Source organism: Saccopteryx bilineata, chromosome 2, assembly GCF_036850765.1.
Source record: "Saccopteryx bilineata isolate mSacBil1 chromosome 2, mSacBil1_pri_phased_curated, whole genome shotgun sequence".
Classification (NCBI taxonomy): Eukaryota; Metazoa; Chordata; class Mammalia; order Chiroptera; family Emballonuridae; genus Saccopteryx; species Saccopteryx bilineata.
Window position 1 is genome coordinate 98,468,573 of NC_089491.1, and position 20,113 is coordinate 98,488,685.

Here is a 20,113-nt window from a genome sequence, read left to right on the forward strand (position 1 = left end):
TCCTGGAATAGGAGCCTCATTCACCAACTTTCCTAATCCCTAAATTGCCCCAGGCTCTACCAGGGGTCCCCAAACTTTTTACACGGGGGGCCAGTTCACTGTCCCTCAGACTGTTGGAGGGCCACCACATACAGTGCTCCTCTCACTGACCACCAATGAAAGAGGTGCCCCTTCCGGAAGTGCGGCCGGGGGGGGGGGGGGGGCAGATAAATGGCCTCCGGGCTGCATGTGGCCCGCGGGCCGTAGTTTGGGGACGCCTGCGAGTCTAGACTCTGCCAGAGTTTCAGTGGCTGAGCCCAATAAGCAGTCAGGAGACACAGCAGCAGGAGGCAAATCTCAGGGAATCTTGGGCCTTTTGCTGACTTTCCCCCAGGCCCCGCGTGGGTAAAAGGTGTGTGGCTTGGTATATCTAGGTCAGGAGTCAGGAACCTTTTTGGCTGAGAGAGCTATGAACACCATATATTTTAAAATGTAAGTCTGTGAGAGCCATACAATATGTTTAACACTAAATACAAGTAAATGTGTGCATTTTATGTAAGACTAACACTTTTAAAGTACAATAAGTCTCTGAATTCTTTTTTTTTTTTTTTTTTCTTCTGAATTCTTTTTAATAACGTTGTTATGCTGTTGCTAACCAATGATGAATAAAGTACTTCTTACCATTAATGCGACTTCTGGTGCTGCATGGTCTTGCTGATGGCTTTGTAGTCTGGTTGATACGTGGTGAGGTTAAGCTTCATGCAGGTGTTGAGACTTCCATCCAATAAACGTGATCATAGGTTGGTCTTAATGTTCTTTAGATGTGAGAAAGACTGCTCACATGCATAGGTAGAGCCAAACATTGTCAGTACAGCAATACTCACGCGCAGTGTGTGGTATGTGACGGGAAGCGTGTTCCAAGTTTTGACAATCAGCTGGTCCGCAGGTTGAAGTTTTTTTTATTTTCCCCACTGTGTTTGCTCGCCAACTCTGCTTGCTGTCGTGCAAGTATTTCCAAATCTTCACTCAGTGACTTGAACTTATTCACCCACATGTCAGAAGCCTTCAGGTCAGCAGCTTGTAGCTCAAAATCTCTGATGGGGACATCAGGGATGTAACTCAGGTTGGCGCTGTCCATTGCACACTCGTGTGGATGGGTGACGAACTTAAAAAGACGAGTGCGCTCATGAAATTCTCCAAAGCGTGCTTTGAATAATTGCATGAGATTAGATCTGAAGCCCGCTAGCTGCTGGAGATCAAGATGTTGAGCAGGGTCACTTGCTGTGCATGCGTCTTTAAACTCTCCTAGTTTTTCAAAGTGTAGTAAATGACCTGTTTCAATGTAGGGCCATGAAGAGTTCCAGCTTGTTTTCAAATGCAAACACTGCTTGTTGAAGGGATACGACTGTATTTCCAATGCCTTGCATTTTCACATTGAGCTGGTTCAGATGTTCAGTCATGTCCATGAGATAGTAGAACTTCAGGAGCCACTCAGTGTTAGCTAACTCAGGATGCTCGACGTTTTTCATTTGAAGAAAAGTCCAGATTTCGCTCAGACAAGCCGCGAAATGGCTGAGCACCTTCCCTCTTGACAACCAATGCACATTGCTGTGCAGAAGCAGACCAGTATAATTATTCCCAACTTCATCCAGCAGTGTTTTAAACTAGCGATCATTTAAAGCTCGGGCAATAGTAAAGTTGACCACCCGAATGACCAGCGACATCACCTTACCAAGCTGCTCGCCACACATCTGAGCACAAAGCACCTCCTGATGTAGGATGCAGTGAAAACTTAGGATGGGTCTCTTTTCATGTTCACAAAGAAGCGCTATAAATCCTCTGTTTCTCCCTACCATGCACAGAGCACCATCAATACACACTGAAATATGTTTATGCATGGGTAGATGTTTTTCATTAGCGAACTCAGTGAAAGACTTGAATCAGTCCTCCTCTTGTGTTGTCTCTTTCATATGCAAAACAGCAAGACTTTCCTCACATAGTGTGTCACAGACAGCCTACCTTGCAATCACGTTGAACTGGAATAAATGGCTTACATCTGTTGACTCATCCAAAGCGAGAGAAAAGAATGGTGCTGCATTTATGTCCTTCACTTGTGTTGCCTCAGTTTGATTTGCCACCATGATGGTACAATGGTGAACAGTTCTTGCCAACAGAGGCATGTCTTTTATTCATTTGATTATCTTGTCTTTATCCAAAAAGTCAAAAAGTCCATTGGCAACATCAAGCATGAATGTTTTGGCATACTCCCCATCTGTGAATGGTTTTCCGTTTCTCACAATTGCTAAAGCACCAGCAAAGCTAGCTGAATTCCAGTCACCTTGTTGGGTCCAAACATGGAGCTGCTGCTGACTAGCTTGCACTCTGCACAGTATCTCTTGATATGCTTTCTTCCTGCTGTCCCCTGCTGGATATTTCGATGCAAATGTAGTATGGCGGGTGTCGAGGTGCCGCTTTATATTTGACTGTTTTATTGATACAATTTTATCATTGCATATTAGACACACTGCAGAATCTGCTCTCTCCACAAAGGTGAATTCCTCTGTCCATTCCTGCTGAAAAGTACAATACTCCTCATTCTTTTTTCTTTTAGCCATCTTCTTCGTCAAAAGGGTTTCTGCAATTAGCTAGCTGACTGCTTGATTAAAAGGAGGGAAGTTCACTTCCTGACCTCACAATGTCCTGTGTACATTAGGCATTATCCAATAAAAATTTGGTGTTGGGCCCTGACCGGTTGGCTCAGTGGTAGAGCGTCGGCCTGGCGTGCAGGGGTCCCGGGTTCGATTCCCGGCCAAGGCACACAGGAGAAGCGGCCATCTGCTTCTCCACCCCTCCCCCTCTCCTTCCTCTCTGTCTCTCTCTTCCCCTCCCGCAGCCAAGTCTCCATTGGAGCAAAGATGGCCTGGGCACTGGGGATGGCTCCTCGGCCTCTGCCCCAGGCGCTAGAGTGGCTCTGGTCGCAACAGAGTGACGCCCCGGAGGGGCAGAGCATCGCCCCCTGGTGGGCAGAGCGTCGCCCCCTGATGGGCGTGCCAGGTGGATCCCGGTCGGGCGCATGCGGGAGTCTGTCTGACTGTCTGTCCCCGTTCCGAGCTTCAGAAAAATACAAAAAAAAAAAAAAAAAAAATTGGTGTTGTCCAAAAGGACAGCTGTGATTGGCTCCAGCCACCCACAACCATGAACATGAGCAGTAGGAAATGAATGGATTGTAATACATGAGAATGTTTTGTATTTTTAACGTTATTATCTTTTTTTATTAAAGATTTGTCTGGCCCTGGCCGGTTGGCTCAATGGTAGAGTGTCGGCCTAGCGTGCCATAGTCCTGGGTTCGATTCCTGGCCAGGGCACACAGGAGAAGCACCCATCTGCTTCTCCACCCCTCCCCCTCTCCGTCTCTCTCTTCCCCTCCTGCAGCCAGGGCTCCATTGGAGCAAAGTTGGCCCGGGCACTGAGGATGGCTCTATGGCCTCTGCCTCAGGTGTTAGAATGGCTCTGGTTGCAACAGAGTGACGCCCAGATGGGTAGAGCATTGCCCCCTGGTGGGCGTGCCAGGTGGATCCCGTTCAGGCGCATGCGGGAGTCTGTCTGACTGCTTCCCCGTTTCCAACTTCAGAAAAATACAAAAAAAATAATAAAAATTTGCGAGCCAGATGCAGCCATCAAAAGAGCCACATCCAGCTCGTGAGCCATAGGTCTGGACCCCTTATCTATGTGCAGCAGGGCCCAGCAGAGGCAGCTAAAAACTCTGGTTTGCTCATAGCTACAAGTAGGTTGCTGAGGGCCAGTCATGGGCAGTGTCCTGCACTGGTGTGTATCAGATACCCTCCTGGGAGGCCCAGGTCTTGTACATCCAGTGGCCAGGTGTGAAGAGCATCAGAGAAGGACCTCACTACCCTTGCAGGCAGTATGTCCAAAGTGAGGGTTCATTGGACACTGGGCCCAGCTGAAGTGAGTTCTACATTCTGTGGTCAGCACCTCATGGCAGCTTGTACACTCATTGGACAGGGTAGAGCTTCTCAATCAGCCAGCCCAGGTCCTGGCTATCCTGCCCCACTGGGCTAGGTTCCACAAGCAGTAGGGAGAGAGTTTTGGAGCACAGACACTCGAGATGTGGGTTCCTTGGAGCCTATGGTTGTCAGTTTTAAGCAGAAGGCTTATACACAGGTTGGCTTCTCCCACACACAAACAAGCAAAGAAAATACAGACACAAACAGCAAACAAAGTGGTAGCTCCAACAGTTAGCCACACTGGGTTACAAACAACAGCTGGTATCAACCCATTCCTGACACAGAACCAGCACAACCAGTATTGGGTGGCAGACCGCACCAACACCAGACTCAGCTAGCTACACAGCAGCATGCCCAAAGGAAGAGTTTAGTGGGCATCAAACACTGCAAAGAATAAATATGCCCCAGAGGACAAACACTACACAGTGTCTAACACATATGATCAAGGTTGACCCTTAGAACCAGCCAACCAAAGGGATAACTCCACCCATGAAAAGGCCAACTGCATTCAAGACTCGCATACAACAGGTGGGTAAATATGATATAACCTTCAGCAATCCTAGCCTGACCAGGCGGTGGCGCAGTGGATAGTTGGACTGAGATGCGGAGGACCCAGGTTCGAGGCCCTGAGGTCTCCAGCTTGAGCATGGGCTCATCTGGTTTTAGCAAAGCTCACCAGCTTGGACCCAGGGTCACTGGCTTGAGCAAAGAGTTATTTGGTCTGCTGAAGGCCCATGATTAAGGCACATATGAGAAAGCAATCAATGAACAACTAAGGTGTCGCAACGAAAAACTAATGATTGATGCTTCTCATCTCTCTCTGCTCCTGTCTGTCTGTCCCTATCTATCCCCCTCTCTCTCTGTGTCTCTGTATAAAAAAATAAAATAAAAATCTTAAAGAAGCAATATTAGAGCAGGGAACTCAGGTAGCCTGGAGGTCAGTACTATTGAGCTTGTCTTCCTCATAAAGATGCCACAACAAATTTGGGAGTCAGAGGAGAGTTACCTAATACACAGACAAAATGGGCAGATAAAGAAATATGACCCAGCCCTGGCTGGTTGGCTCAGTGGTAGAGCGTCGGCCTGGCGTGCAGGAGTCCCAGGTTCGATTCCCGGCCAGGGCACACAGGAGAAGCGCCCCATCTGCTTCTCCACCCCTCCCCCTCTCCTTCCTCTCTGTCTCTCTCTTCCCCTCCTGCAGCCAAGGCTCCATTGGAGCAAAGTTGGCCTGGGTGCTGAGGATGGTTCCATGGCCTCTGCCTCAGGTGCTAGAATGGCTCTGGTTGAAACAGAGCAATGCCCCAGATGGGCAGAGCATCGCCCCCTGGTGGGCATGCCGGGTGGATCCCGGTCGGGCGCATGTGGGAGTCTATCTGACTGCCTCCCCATTTCCAACTTCAGAAAAATACAAAAAGAAAAAGAAAAAGAAATATGACCCAAATTAATCAACCAGAGAAATCCCCAGAAAAAGAATTAAATGAAATGAAAGTAACCAAATGCAGATGCAGAGTTTAAAATAATGGTTATTAGGATGCTCAAGGATCTTAGAGTAAGAATGGATAACTTCAGTAGGAACTTTAAGACATAGTAAGTATTAAAAAGGACATTGAAACCATATAGAAGAAGCAGTCAGAAATGGCAAATACGATATCTGAAATGTAGACTGCACTAGAAAGAATCAACAGCAGGTAGGATTAAGCAGGGGATCATATCACTGATTTAGAGATCAAGATAAATGTAAGCACAGAAGTAGAGCAACAAAATGCAAGGAGGCTCAAAGAGGCTGAGGAAACTCTTTAAGAGATCTGTGTGACAACATCAAGTGAAACAACATCTGTATCATAATGGTTCCTGCAGGAGACAAGAATGAACAAGGGATAGAGAACTTATTTGAAGAAATCATAAATTCCCTAAATTGATAAAGGGAAAGTCACACAAGTTCAAGAAGCACAGAGACTCCTATTAAAGATGAACCCAAAGAGACCCACACTGATACACATCATAATTAAATGCCAAAGTTAAGAGACAGGCCCTGGCTGGTTGGTTCAGCAGTAGAGCATCGGCCTGGCATGTGGTAGTCCTGAGTTTGATTCCCAGCCAGGGCACACAGAAGAAGTGCCCATCTGCTTCTCCACCCTTCCTCCCCTTCTCCTTTCTCTCTATCTCTCTCTTCCCCTCCCGCAGCCAGAGCTTCATGGGAGCAAGGTTGGCCCAGGCACTGAGGATGGCTCCATTGCCTCTGCCTCAGGTACTAGAATGGCTCTGGTTGTAGCAGAGCAATGCCCTGGATGGGCCGAGTATTGCTCCCTGGTAGGCATGCTAGGTGGACCCCAGTTGGGCGCATGTGGGAGTCTGTCTGTCTGCCTCCCTGCTTCTCACTTTGGAAAAAATACCAAAAAAAAAAAGAGAGAGAGAGAGAAACAAAAAGGATCCTAAAAACTGCAAGAAAAAAGCAATTAATTACCTACAATAAAGCCCCCATAAGGCTGACATCTGACTTCTTAACAGAAACACTTCAGGCCAGAAGAGATTGTCAAGAAATATTCAAAGTGCCTGACCTGTGGTGGTGCAGTGGGATAAAGCGTCGACCTGGAACACTGAGGTCGCCAGTTCGAAACCTTGGGCTTGCCTGGTCAAGGCACATATGGGAGTTGATGCTTCCTGCTCCTCCCCCTTCTCTCTCCTTTCTCTCTAAAAATCAATAAATAAAATATTTTTTTTTAAAAAGAAATATTCAAAGTGATGCAAAACAAAAACGTACAACCATGACTATCCAACAAAACTATCATTTAAAATTGAAGACAAAAAAAAAAAAGCCTGGCACAAAAGGTGGCACAGTGAATAGAGCATCGGACTAGGACACAGAGGACCCAGGTTTGAAACCCAGAGGTTGCTGGCTTGAACATGGGCTCACCAGCTTGAGCACAGGGTCTCTAGCTTAAGTGTGAAATCATAGACATGACCCCATGTTTGCTGGCTTGAGCCCAAAGGTCATTGTCTTGAAGCCTAAGGTCGCTCATTTGAGCCCAAGGTAGCTGGCTTGAGCAAGGAGTCACTCACTCTGCTATAGCCCCCCAGTCAAGGCACATATGAGAAAGCAATCATTGAACAACTGAGGTGCCACAATGAAGAACTGATGCTTCTCATCTCTCTCCCTTCTTGTTTGTCCCTATCTGTCCTTCGCTCTGTCTCTCTCTCTCTGTCTCTATCATAAATAAACAATATACATACATACATAAATATACAATATATAAAATTGAAGGAGAAATAAAGAGCATCCTAGGCACAAAAAAAAAAGGAAAAAAAGGGTTCAGTGAATTCATTATCACCTTACCAGTACTGCAAGAAATGTTAAGGGCCTACTATTAGAAGAGGAAAGAAAGGCCCTGGCCGGTTGGCTCAGCAGTAGAGCATCGGCCTGGCGTGCGGGAGTCCTGGGTTCGATTCCTGACCAGGGCACATAGGAGAAGCGCCCATCTGCTTCTCCACCCCCACCTCCTTCCTCTCTGTCTCTCTTCCTCTCCTGCAGCCAAGGCTCCACTGGAGCAAAGATGGCCCGGGCGCTGAGGATGGCTCTGTGGCCTCTGCCTCAGGCGCTAAAATGGCTCTGATTGCGGCAGAGTGACACCCCAGATGAGCAGAGCATCACCCCCTGGTGGGCATGCCGGGTGGATCCCGGTCGGGCGCATGCAGGAGTCTGTCTGACTGCCTCCCCGTTTCCAACTTAAGAAAAATACAAAAAAAAAAAAAAAAAAAAAAAAAGCTGAGGTAATAACACTTATATCTGACAAAATAGCCTTTAAAACAAAGGTTATAATAAGGGACAAAGAAGGTCACTACATAATGATAAAGGGAGCAACCCAAGAAGAGGATATAACCATTGTAAACATGTATGCACCCCAATATAGGAACACCTAAATATATACAGCAGATTTTGATGAACATAAAGGGAGATATTAACAGCAATATAATAATATTAGGGGGTCTTAACACCCCACTAACATTAATTGATAGGTCCTCCAGATAGAAAAACATTAATGAAACAACAGCCTTGGCCCTGGCTGGTTGGCTCAGTGTATAGAGCGTCAGCCCAGAGTACAGAAATCCCAAATTCAGTCCCCAACAAGGGCACACATCAGAAGTGACCATCTGCTTCTCTTCCCTTTTCTCTCTCCCTTCTCTCACTCTTCCCCTTTTGCAGCTGGTGGCTCAACTGGTTTGAGCATTGGCCCTGAGCATTGAGAATAACTCTGTTGATTTGAGCATCAGCCCCAGATAGAGGTTGTTGGGTAGATCCTGGTTGGGGTGTATGCATGAGTCTGTCTATCTCCCTTCCTCTCACTTAAAAAAAGAAGAAACACCGGAATGCTCAGGTCGCCGGTTCAAAACCCTGGGCTTGCCCGGTCAAGGCACATATGGGAGTTGATGCTTCCTGCTCATCCCTCCTTCTTTCTCTCTCTGTCTCTCTTCTCTAAAATGAATAAATAAAAATAAACAAATAAAGAAATAAATAAAGAAGAAACAGTGGCCTTAAATGATACACTATGTCAACTGGATTTAATTGGTATCTTCAGATCATTTCACCTCAAGCAGAAGAATATACATTCTTTTCAAGTATTCAATGGTCATTTTCTAGGACTACATGTTAGGACACACAAGAAGTCTCAATAAATCTAAGAAGATTGAAATCATATCCTGCATGTTCTCTGACTACAATGGCATGAAACTAGAAATCAACTATAGTAGAAAAACTAAAAAACATTCAAACCCTTTAAAGCTAAAAAGCATGTTATTATATCAAATGCGTTAAAAATGAGATCAAGAAAGAAATAAAAATTTTCCTTGAAACAAATGAAAATGAACATACATCTATGGAACACAGTAAAAGCAGTCCTGAGAGGGAAGTTCATAGCATTACAGATGTACCTTAAGAAGCAAGAAAAACATCGGCCTAGCGTGCGGAGGACCCGGGTTCGATTCCTGGCCAGGGCACACAGGAGAAGCGCCCATTTGCTTCTCCACCCCTCCGCTGCGCCTTCCTCTCTGTCTCTCTCTTCCCCTCCCGCAGCCAAGGCTCCATTGGAGCAAAGATGGCCCGGGCGCTGGGGATGGCTCTGTGGCCTCTGCCTCAGGCGCTAGAGTGGCTCTGGTTGCAACATGGCGACGCCCAGGATAGGCAGAGCATCGCCCCCTGGTGGGCAGAGCATCACCCCTGGTGGGCGTGCCGGGTGGATCCCGGTCAGGCGCATGCGGGAGTCTGTCTGTCTCTCCCTGTTTCCAGCTTCAGAAAAATGAAAAAAAAAAAAAAAAAAAAAAGGAAGAAAAAGCTCAAATAAACAATCTAACCCTGCAACTAAAAGAACTAGAAATAAAACAACAAATAAAGCCCAGAGGAAGTAGAAGAAAAGAAATAATAAAGATCAAAGTGGAAATAAAAGACATAGTGGCTAAAAAAAAAAAATACAAAAGATCAATGAAACCAAAACTGGGTTGTTTTTTTTTGTTTTTTGTGTGTGTGTTTTGTGTTTGTTTTAGCAAGAGAGAGAGAGAAAGAGACAGACAGATAGGGACAGATAGATAGAAAAGGAGAGAGATGAGAAGCATCAATTTAGAGTTGTTGCACCTTAGTTATTCACTGATTGCTTTCTCACATTTGCCTTGACTGGGGGGCTCCAGCCAAGCCAGTAACCCCTTTCTCAAGCCAGCAACTTTGGGCTTCAAGCCAGTGACCTTTGGGCTCAAGCCAGCGACCATGGGGCCATATCTATGATCCCACACTCAAGCTGGTGACCCCACACTCAAGCCGATGAGCCCATGCTCAAGCTGGTGACCTTGGAGTTTTGAACCTGGGTCCTCAGCATCACAGGCCAATGCTCTATCCACTGTGCCACTGCCTGCTCAGGCTGAGATATCTTAAATAAGGTCCTTTAACATTTTTTGTAATGATGGTTTGGTGGTAATAAGCTTCTTTAACTTTTTCTTTTCTGAGAAGCTCTTATATCTTCTGCAATTTTAAATGATAACCTTGCTGTGTAAAGTAATCTTGGATGTGCGTTTTTGCTTTTTTTATTCCTTTGAATATCTCATGGCAATCCTTTCTGGCCTGCAATGTTTGTTGAGAAATTAGCTAACAGTCTAATTGGGGGTTCTTTGTAGGTAACTGTTTATCTCTTGCTGCTTTTATTATATGTCTTTAACTTTTGCCATTTTAATCATGATGTGTCTTGGTGTGGGTCTCTTTAGGTCCATCTTGTTTGGGACTCTGTGCTTCCTGGACTTGAGTGTCCTTTTCCTTTACCAGGTTAGGGAAATTTTCAGTCATTATTTTTTCAAATAGATTCTCTACTCCTTGCACTCTCTCTTCTCCTCTTGGTACACCTATGATACAAATGTTGTTGTGCTTCATTTTGTCCTAAAGGTCCCATTGCCTGGTCAGGCTATTTTGTCTTCTTTTAGAAAATAATGTGTTTCCCCATGTATAAGACGCTCTCATGTATAAGATGCACCTTAATTTTGGGGCCTGAAATTTGAAAAAAAATGTATTATATAATGTTATTGAACTCAAGTTTTATTCATCATAAAATTCATACAACTCCTCATCACTGTCAAAACTCCCATCCAGCCTGACCTGTGGTGGCGCAGTGGATAAAGCATCAACTTGGAAACACTGAGGTTGCTGGTTCAAAACCCTGGCTTGCCTGGTCAAGGCACATATGGGAGTTGATGCTTCCTGCTCCTCCCCCTTCTCTCTCTCTCTCTCTCTCTCTCTCTCTCCCCCTTCTCTCTAAAATGAATAAATAAAAATATATAAAAAAAAAACACAAAAACTCCCATCCATTAGCTTGTCCTCATCTGTATCTGATGACGAATCACTGTCTTCATATATTGCCTCGTCCTCAGTTCCATCTATGGCATATGAAATACCACAGTTCTTAAATGACTTGACAACGATCTCAATCTTGATATTATCCCAGGATCTTTTCACCCAGTTACAAACTTCTCCTATAGTTGGTTTCTTCACTCTTCCTGCTGGTGTCAAATTGTCCCCAGAAGACTTCATCCATTTATCTCTCATGGCAGTTTTGAAGGGTTTGTTAATGCTGACATCAAATGGTTGGAGCTGGGATGTCAAGCCCCCAGGTATGATGGCAAGTTTTGGTTTTTGCTCTGCAGCAATCTTCTTTGTGTTTTTTGTTATGTGTGCCATGTACTGATCGAGCAACAATCAGGCAAAAACAAGTGCAAAAAAGCAGGAAATACAAGTAAAAAAACCTACAACCACTGTATAAGATGCACCCAGTTTTTAGACCACAAATTTTTCCCAAAATGGTGCGTCTTATACATGGGGAAATATGTAACTTTAAATAACTTTCAGGTAAGAAAAGTTTCCCAGTCACTTCTTTTATAGTAAGGTGACCAATTGTTCTCCTTTAGGGAGGACAGTTCTTCTTTTGTAAGTTCCATCCTCCTTCGAAAAGTGTCCTCCTACATGTCCTCCTTTTTGATATTGGAATACTAATCTGTAAATGTCCATATTTGATTGATGCAGAATCGATCCATTGTGTGTGATGTGACATATTTGTATCTAAATGAGTACTTTTTTCTTACAACTAGTATTAAAAATTAATAGGCATGTAAGTATAATTACAATATAAAATATTACAAATGTTTTTATTATGCATTTATCATATTATAGTGTATTATTGTTGCAATGAATGTTTCTTTTATTTACGATATTGTTTTCTTCGATTTATTTTTGTCCTTAATTTCATTGTAAAAAAGTTGGTCACCTTATTTATAGGTTTTTCTCTCCGAAATGAATTTCTGCTATACAATGAGATTTAGCCTATTATTTCTGTCATGTATAAATTTGCTGTTGTTCAAGGAGTTGACTTTTCAGTGGATGATTTTCTAGTCATGTATTCATAAGGTTTCTCTCCAGCATCACTTCTCTACGATGTTATTAAGTTTGATATGTGAATAAAGCCCCACCCACATTTGTAAGACAGAAAATTACTCTTCCCCTAATGAATTATCTGATGTATAATTACATGTTTGAGTGAAAGTTTTCTTACATTTACTGAATTCACAGAATGAGATGCCTTTTTGAAAAATTAAAGTGCACGTGTCATAGACTTATACACTCAAGACCTACATAATTGCATCAACCAAAGTCACCCCAATAAACTTGATTTAAAAAAATTGGCACAGGCCTCACCAGTGGGACACACAGAGGGGCCCATCAGTGGAAAAAACACTGTGAACAATTTTGACTTAAGTTCACGTGTCATAGACTTATACACTTAAGACCTACATAATTGCATCAACCAATGTCACCCCAATAAATTTAATTTTAAAAAATTGGCACAGGCCACACCAGTGGGACACACAGAGGGGCCCATCGGTGGAAAAAACACTGTGAACAATTTTGACTGAAGGACTCAGAGCCAAACAAGGATTTTTTAAGACACACAGAAAATTCTCCTCTATCGATTTACCTATGAGAAATGGTTTTATAAAACAGAATAAACAGTCTTCTCTTGCCTTTTAAAATAAAATAAGAAATAAAAAATAATAATAAAATAAAAATTCTAACTGCCAAACTTTAAAAACAGCTATCAATACAAAGGAACTGTTACACTGCTGGCATAAACAGATCTGGCTAACCCACTACTTTTCCTAGTAAAGACTGTTCCCAATGTGCCTCCAATCTCTACTGACCTGGAGGTTCAACCTAAGACTTAGCCCTCCTATTCAATTTAAAATGCTCCATTATCCATTCCTTAATCAATCCCCAAGTACCTCTTAAAATATGTGGAGGGCCCCCCCCACACACACACAAAATGTTTTCTTTTTCTTAGAGATTAAAATTGTTGAAAAAACATGAAGTATCTCTTTTGTCATTTCTTGGGAAGGGAGGGAGTATGCAGTTATGTAGAATGTACTTTTTAAAAATGTGCCTAAGAATAAAAAGATCGAGAATCACTAACTCAGTAATTTTACTAAAATAACCCTTTTTTCTTTCTTAAATGAGAAAAGGGGAGATAGAAAGACTCCAGCATGCACCCTGACAAGGTTTCACCCAGCAACTCCCGTCTAGGGCCAATGCTCGAATCAATCAAGTTCACCTCAGTGCCTGAGGCCAACGCTTGGACCAACCAAGCCACTGGCTGCAAGAGGGGAAGAGGGAGAGAAGGGGGAGAGGGAGAGGAAGAAGCAGACGATCGCTTGTGTGTGCCCCGACAGGGGTTTGAACCTGAGACTTCGCAAGCTGAGACATGCTCTATCCACTGAGCAAGCCGGCCAGGGCCTAAAATAATCTTTGAAATTCCTATTGTCAAACCCCATGGGCTCTTAGACCAGTCTTCAATAACGTTTTGAAAATTAACTATCAAAAGGGGGATAATCCATACTATTAAAAAATATATCTGATGACTGGATAAAGAAGATGTGGCACATATACACTATGGAATACTACTCAGCCATAAGAAATGATGATATCAGGCCTAACCAGGTGGTGGCGCAGTGGATAGAGCAATGGACTGGGATGCGGAAGACCCAGGTTCGAGACCTCGAGGTTGCCAGCTTGAGTGCGGGCTCATCTGGTTTGAGCAAAGCTCACCAGTTTGGTCCCAAGGTCGCTGGCTCGAGCAAGGGGTTACTCAGTCTGCTGAAGGCCCGCGATCAAGGCACATATGAGAAAGCAATCAATGAACAACTAAGGTGTCACAATAAAAAACTGATGATTGATGCTTCTCATCTCTCTCTGTTCTTGTCTGTCCCTATCTATTCCTCTCTCTGACTCTCTCTCTGTCTCTGTAAGAAAAATAAATAAATAAATTCACTATTAAAAAAAATGATGACATCGGATCATTTACAGCAAAATGGTGGGATCTTGATAACATTATACAAAGTGAAATAAGTAAATCAGAAAAAAACAGGAACTGCATTATTCCATACATAGGTGGGACATAAAAGTGAGACTAAGAGACATTGATAAGAGTGTGGTGGTTACGGGGAGGATGGGGGAGAGGGAGAGGAAAAGGGGGAGGGGCACAAAGAAAACTAGATAGAAGGTGACAGAGGACAATCTGACTTTGGGTGGTGGGTATGCAACATAATTGAACAACAAGATAACCTGGACTTGTTATCTTTGAATAAATGTATCCTGATTTATTGATGTTGCCCCATTAAAAAAATAAAATTATTAAAATATATATATATCTGAAAGACTCTAAAATCAGTCTCCTCTTTTTGCTATAATTTAACAGCTACCATGGTAAAAATCTGACACCACCAGAAGTAATTTTTCTATCATGCATCAAAGTTTCTAAAGTCTTTAACAAAAGAGTAATTGCCTTAACTTTTAGCAAGAAAAATATGGGAATAAAGTACTGTTGCAAATCAAAGCATTTTCATTTTTAAGTTAGGAAAGTTTGGGTAATTTAAAAAATATATTTCTGGGCCCTGACCAATTGGCTCAGCAGTAGAGCATCGGCCCGGCATGTGGAAGTCCCAGGTTCGATTCCTGGTCAGGGCACACAGGAGAAGTGCCCATCTGCTTCTCCATCCTTCCCCCTCTCCTTTCTCTCAATCTCTCTCTTACTCTCCTGCAGCCAAGGCTCCAATGGAGCAAAAGGCCCAGATGCTGAGGATGGCTCCATGGCCTCCGCCTCAGGCGCTAGAATGGCTCTGGTCGTAAAGGAGCAGCTGCCCAAATGGGCAGAGCATCGCCCCCTAGTGGGCTTGCCGGATGGATCCCAGTCAGACGCATGTGGGAGTCTGTCTGCCTCCCCACTTCTCACTTCAGAAAAATACAAATAAATATAATAAATAAATATATATATTTCTGGACTTCACACTCCTTAAATAGGAACATGTATCACAGTGAACTGAAAACTTCTGTAAATGGCAGAAGAGGCAATACTCTCTTAGTTGAGGACTACCTCTCTTTAGAAGAGGACTAAAAAAAGGTGGAAGAAAATATTAGATACATTTAGTTTTGTGTTGGCATTGGAGAGCTACCGAGAACGTGAAGCATTGCAGAAATAAGATTAAAGGTAGACACAGCCTCTGGAATTTAAGATTAATCATTACAAAGAGATATTTGCTAATTCTGAAAGCAAATACTGAGCAAGAGGGGCTTAAGACAGTTTTTGACAAATTTATGAGAGTAAAGTGACAAATACTAGAATTAAAGTCCTTCCGATGAGGGGCTAATAAATTCCCCAAAGCCCCTAGGAATAAAAGATAGATAAGCCTTCACGGGAACTGAAGCCCTGTTTTCATTACTCTCAGCATACGAGCCGATAAAGGCAATCAGGGTTTCTAGCCTCGTCACATAACATAAGCAAAGGCAATTTCTCTCAGGACCATATCACTCAGACCATCTAATTTTCTCTACAATTTTTAATATATAGTGTCTGGCACATGCATAATTCGAATAAATAATACTAGAAATTTCTCAAAAAAAACACCCCAAAACAACCCACTAAGCTACAGATTAAAAAATACACTAAAAACCCTAAGCAAGATAAATACATAGGCCTGACCAGGTGGTGGCGCAGTGGATAGAGCATCGGACTGGGATGCGGAAGGACCCAGGTTCGAGACCCCAAGGTCACCAGCTTGAGCGCTGGCTCATCTGGTTTGAGCAAAAAGCCCACCAGCTTGGACCCAAGGTCGCTGGCTCCAGCAAGGGGTTACTCGGTCTGCTGAAGGCCCGCGGTCAAGGCACATATGAGAAAGCAATCAATGAACAACTAAGAAGTCGCAACACGCAACGAAAAACTAATGATTGATGCTTCTCATCTCTCTCCGTTCCTGTCTGTCTGTCCCTGTCTATCTCTGCCTCTGTAAAAAAAAAAAAAAAAAGATAAATACATAGAAAATCATACTTAGGCATGTCACTGTGCTACTGTTGACAGCCTAAGACAGATACAAATTTTAACGAAGTGAAAAAAAAGAAAGAAAAAGAAAACACATTACCTTAATTAGATTGAAAGCTTACTTTTCAACAAACAATGGAAGACTAAATATCTTCAAAATACTCATAGAAAATCACTGTCAACCTAGAATTCTATACTCATAAAAATGTTTTTCAAGCCTGACCAGGCGGTGGCGCAGTGGATAGAGCGTCAGACTGGGATGTGGAAGGACCCAGGTTCGAGACCCCAGGATACCCAGCTTGAGCGTAGGCTCATCTGGTTTGAGCAAAAAAGTTCACTAGAATGGACCCAAGGTCACTGGCTCGAGCGGGGGGTTACTCAGTCTGCTGAAGGCCCGCGGTCATGGCACATATGAGAAAGTAATCAGTGAACAACTAAGGTGTCGCAACAAAAAACTGATGATTGATGCTTCTCATCTCTCTCCGTTCCTGTCTGTCTGTCCCTATCTATCCCTCTCTCTGACTCACTCTCTGTCCCTGTAAAAAAAATTAAAAAAAAATGTTTTTCAAAATGAAAGCAAAAATAAGCCCTGGCCCAACAGCTCTATTGGTTAGAGCATCATCCTGACGCACCAAGGTTGCAGGTTTGATCCCTGGTCAGGGCACATACAAGAAACAACCAATGAAGGCATAAATAAGTGGAATAACAAATCGATGTTTCCCTCTATCTTCCTTCCTCTCCCTCTCTAAAAATTAATTTTAAGAATTCTCAAAAAAGGAAATGAAGGTAAAATAAAGTTTTTCAACTAAAAAAAACAAAATGTATCACTACCAAACACTCACTAAAAGAAATACTAAAGGCTGCTCTTTTTTTTTTTTTTTTTACAGAGGCAGAGATAGACAGGGACAGACAGGAATGGAGAGAGATGAGAAGCATCAATCATCAGTTTTTCGTTGCGCGTTGCGACTTCTTAGTTGTTCATTGATTGCTTTCTCACATGTGCCTTGACCGCGGGCCTTCAGCAGACCAAGTAACCCCTTGCTGGAGCCAGCAACCTTGGGTCCAAGCTGGTGAGCTTTTTTTTTTGCTCAAGCCAGATGAGCCCGCACTCAAGCTGGCGACCTCGGGGTCTCGAACCTGGGTCCTTCTGCATCCCAGTCCGACGCTCTATCCACTGCGCCACCACCTGGTCAGGCAAGGATGCTCTTTAGTCAGAAAAAAATGATTCTAGAGGCAATTAGAAGGAATAAGGAGGAATAAAAAAGTAACAAAAAGGGTGGCTTAATTTAAATGAATATTGACTCTGAAACAAGGATTGGCCACATCAACTACATGTGCATGACATCAAATGCATGACAACAATGCCATAAGTTAAAAAGATAACATACAGGCCCTGGCCAGTTGGCTCAGTGGTAGTGCATCGGCCTGGCATGCAGGAGTCCCAGCTTTGATTCCCGGCCAGGGCACACAGGAGAAGCGCCCATCTGCTTCTCCACCCCTCCCCCTCTCCTTCCTCTCTGTCTCTCTCTTCCCCTCCCGCAGCCAAGGCTCCACTGGAGCAAAGTTGGCCTGGGCACCAAGGATGGCTCTGTGGCCTCTGCCTCAGGCGCTAGAGTGGCTCTGGTCGCAACAGAGTGATGCCCCAGATGGGCAGAGCATCACCCCCTAGTGGGCATGCTGGGTGGATCCTGGTCGGGCGCATGCGGGAGTCTGACTGCCTCCCCATTTCTGGTTTTGGAAAAATACAAAAAAAAATAAAATAAAATAACACACAGAACTAATGTTCTAACTTCTACCTCGTTCAGAAAATGGTGAGTACTAATTTAATAAGTATTCATATTGTATTAATATTAATATTTCGTAGTGTAAATTTTATTTTATTTAACTTTTTGTGACAGAGACAGAGAGAGGAACAGATAGGGACAGACAGGAAGGGAGAGAGATGAGAAACATCAAACATCAATTCTTCACTGCGGAACCTTAGTTGTTCATTGATTGCTTTTTTTTTTTTTTGTATTTCTCTGAAGCTAGAAACAGGGAGAGACAGTCAGACAGACTCCCACAGGCGCCCGACCGGGATCCACCTGGCACGCCCACCAGGGGGCGACGCTCTGCCCACCAGGGGGCGATACTCTGCCCATCCGGGGCGTCGCTCTGTCGCGACCAGAGCCACTCTAGCGCCTGGGGCAGAGGCCAAGGAGCCATCCCCCAGCGCCCGGGCCATCTTTGCTCCAATGGAGCCTCGGCTGCGGGAGGGGAAGAGAGAGACAGAGAGGAAGGAGAGGGGTAGGGGTGGAGAAGCAGATGGGCGCTTCTCCTGTGTGCCCTGGCCGGGAATCGAACCCGGGACTTCTGCACGCCAGGCCAACGCTCTACCACTTAGCCAACCGGCCAGGGCTGACTGCTTTTTCATATGTGCCTTGACAAGAGGGCTACAGCAGAGCGAGTGACCCCTTGCTCAAGCTGGTGAACCTTGCTCAAACCAGATGATCCCACGCTCAATCTGGCGACCTCAGGGTTTCGAACCTGGGTCCTCCGCATCCCAGTCTGACACTTTATCCACTGCGCCACTGCCTGGTCAGGCTGGTATAGTAAAGTTTAAAGCAAAAAGCATCACTAGAGATTAAAAAGGGATTTCATAATGATAAAGTTTCAATTAACCAATAAAAATATAACAATTCTAAATTTAAATATCTGTAAAAACAAAGATACAAAATATACAAAGCCAAAATCGGTAGATCAAAGAGATAAATTTATAATTATTCTGAAAGGTTATAAGACACTTTAGTATCTGATAGAAGAAAAAACAAAAAAACCTGTAAGATATAGAGGACTTGAAAACAATTAAATAATATTAATCTGTAAATATTAGGATTGTATAGCAGGAGAATTCTTCCAAATGAACAGCTATATCTTCTAATAAAACAAGCTCAAATGCAAGACAACTGCCTCCCATAGTAACCTAGCATGTAATGAATATGTAAAGAATGTATGCCTGACCTGTGGTAGCGCAGTGGAAAAAGCGTCGACCTGGAAATGCTGAGGTCGCCGGTTCGAAACCCTGGGCTTGCCTGGTCAAGGCACATATGGGAGTTGATGCTTCCAGCTCCTCCCCTCCTTCTCTCTCTGTCTCTCCTCTCTCTCTCTCTCTGTCTCTCCCTCTCCTCTCTAAAAAATGAATAAATTAAAAAAAAAAAGAATGTATGACCCAAATTGAAAGGTAAAATTCTAGGTTTTAAAACCCATCTTCTTGGCCCTGGCCGGTTGGCTCAGCGGTAGAGCGTCGGCCTAGCGTGCGGAGTACCCGGGTTCGATTCCCGGCCAGGGCACACAGGAGAAGCGCCCATTTGCTTCTCCACCCCTCTGCCACGCTTTCCTCTCTGTCTCTCTCTTCCCCTCCCGCAGCCAAGGCTCTATTGGAGCAAAGATGGCCCGGGCGCTGGGGATGGCTCTGTGGCCTCTGCCTCAGGCGCTAGAGTGGCTCTGGTCGCAAGATGGCGACGCCCAGGATGGGCAGAGCAACGCCCCCCTGGTGGGCAGAGCATCGCCCCTGGTGGGCGTGCCGGGTGGGTCCCGGTCGGGCGCATGCGGGAGTCTGTCTGACTGTCTCTCCCTGTTTCCAGCTTCAGAAAAATGGAAAAAAAAAAAAAAAAAAAAAAAAAAACCAAACAAAAAACCCATCTTCTTTAGATTAGCTATTATTAACAAGACAGGTAATAGCAAATGTTGGAGAGGCTGTGGAGAAAAAGGAACCCTCATACACTGTTAGTGGGAATGTAAAGTAGTACAACCATTATGGAAGAAAGTATGGTGGTTCCTCAAAAAACTGAAAATAGAACTACCTTATGACCCAGCAATCCCTCTACTGGGTATATACCCCAAAAACTCAGAAACATTGATACGCAAAGACACATGCAGCCCCATGTTCATTGCAGCATTGTTCACAGTGGCCAGGACATGGAAACAACCAAAAAGCCCGTCAATAGATGACTGGATAAAGACGTGGCACATATACACTATGGAATACTACTCAGCCATAAGAAATGATGACATTGGATCATTTACAGCAAAATGGTGGGATCTTGATAACATTATATGAAGTGAAATAAGTAAATCAGAAAAAACTAGGAACTGCATTATTCCATACGTAGGTGGGACATAAAAGTGAGACTATCCCATTAACATTAATAAAAATTTATATTAAAAAAAAAAGTGAGACTA

At 43.9% G+C, this 20,113-nt stretch overlaps 1 protein-coding gene across 3 annotated transcripts in view; it reads right to left on the reverse strand.

Annotated features, from left to right (window-relative positions):
• Nucleotides 1–20,113, reverse strand: part of ZNF484 (zinc finger protein 484) — a 77,520-nt gene that overhangs the window by 20,917 nt on the left and 36,490 nt on the right. Inside the window, exon 6 of one of the 3 annotated variants that reach the window (XM_066257445.1) lies at nucleotides 1,063–2,549. The exons of 1 other annotated variant lie outside the window; for it this stretch is intronic. The gene's annotated coding sequence lies outside the window, so the exon portion shown is untranslated. Of the gene's footprint in view, nucleotides 1–1,062; nucleotides 2,553–20,113 lie in introns of those variants that run through there. One more of the 3 variants, XM_066257446.1, reaches the window with a different exon arrangement.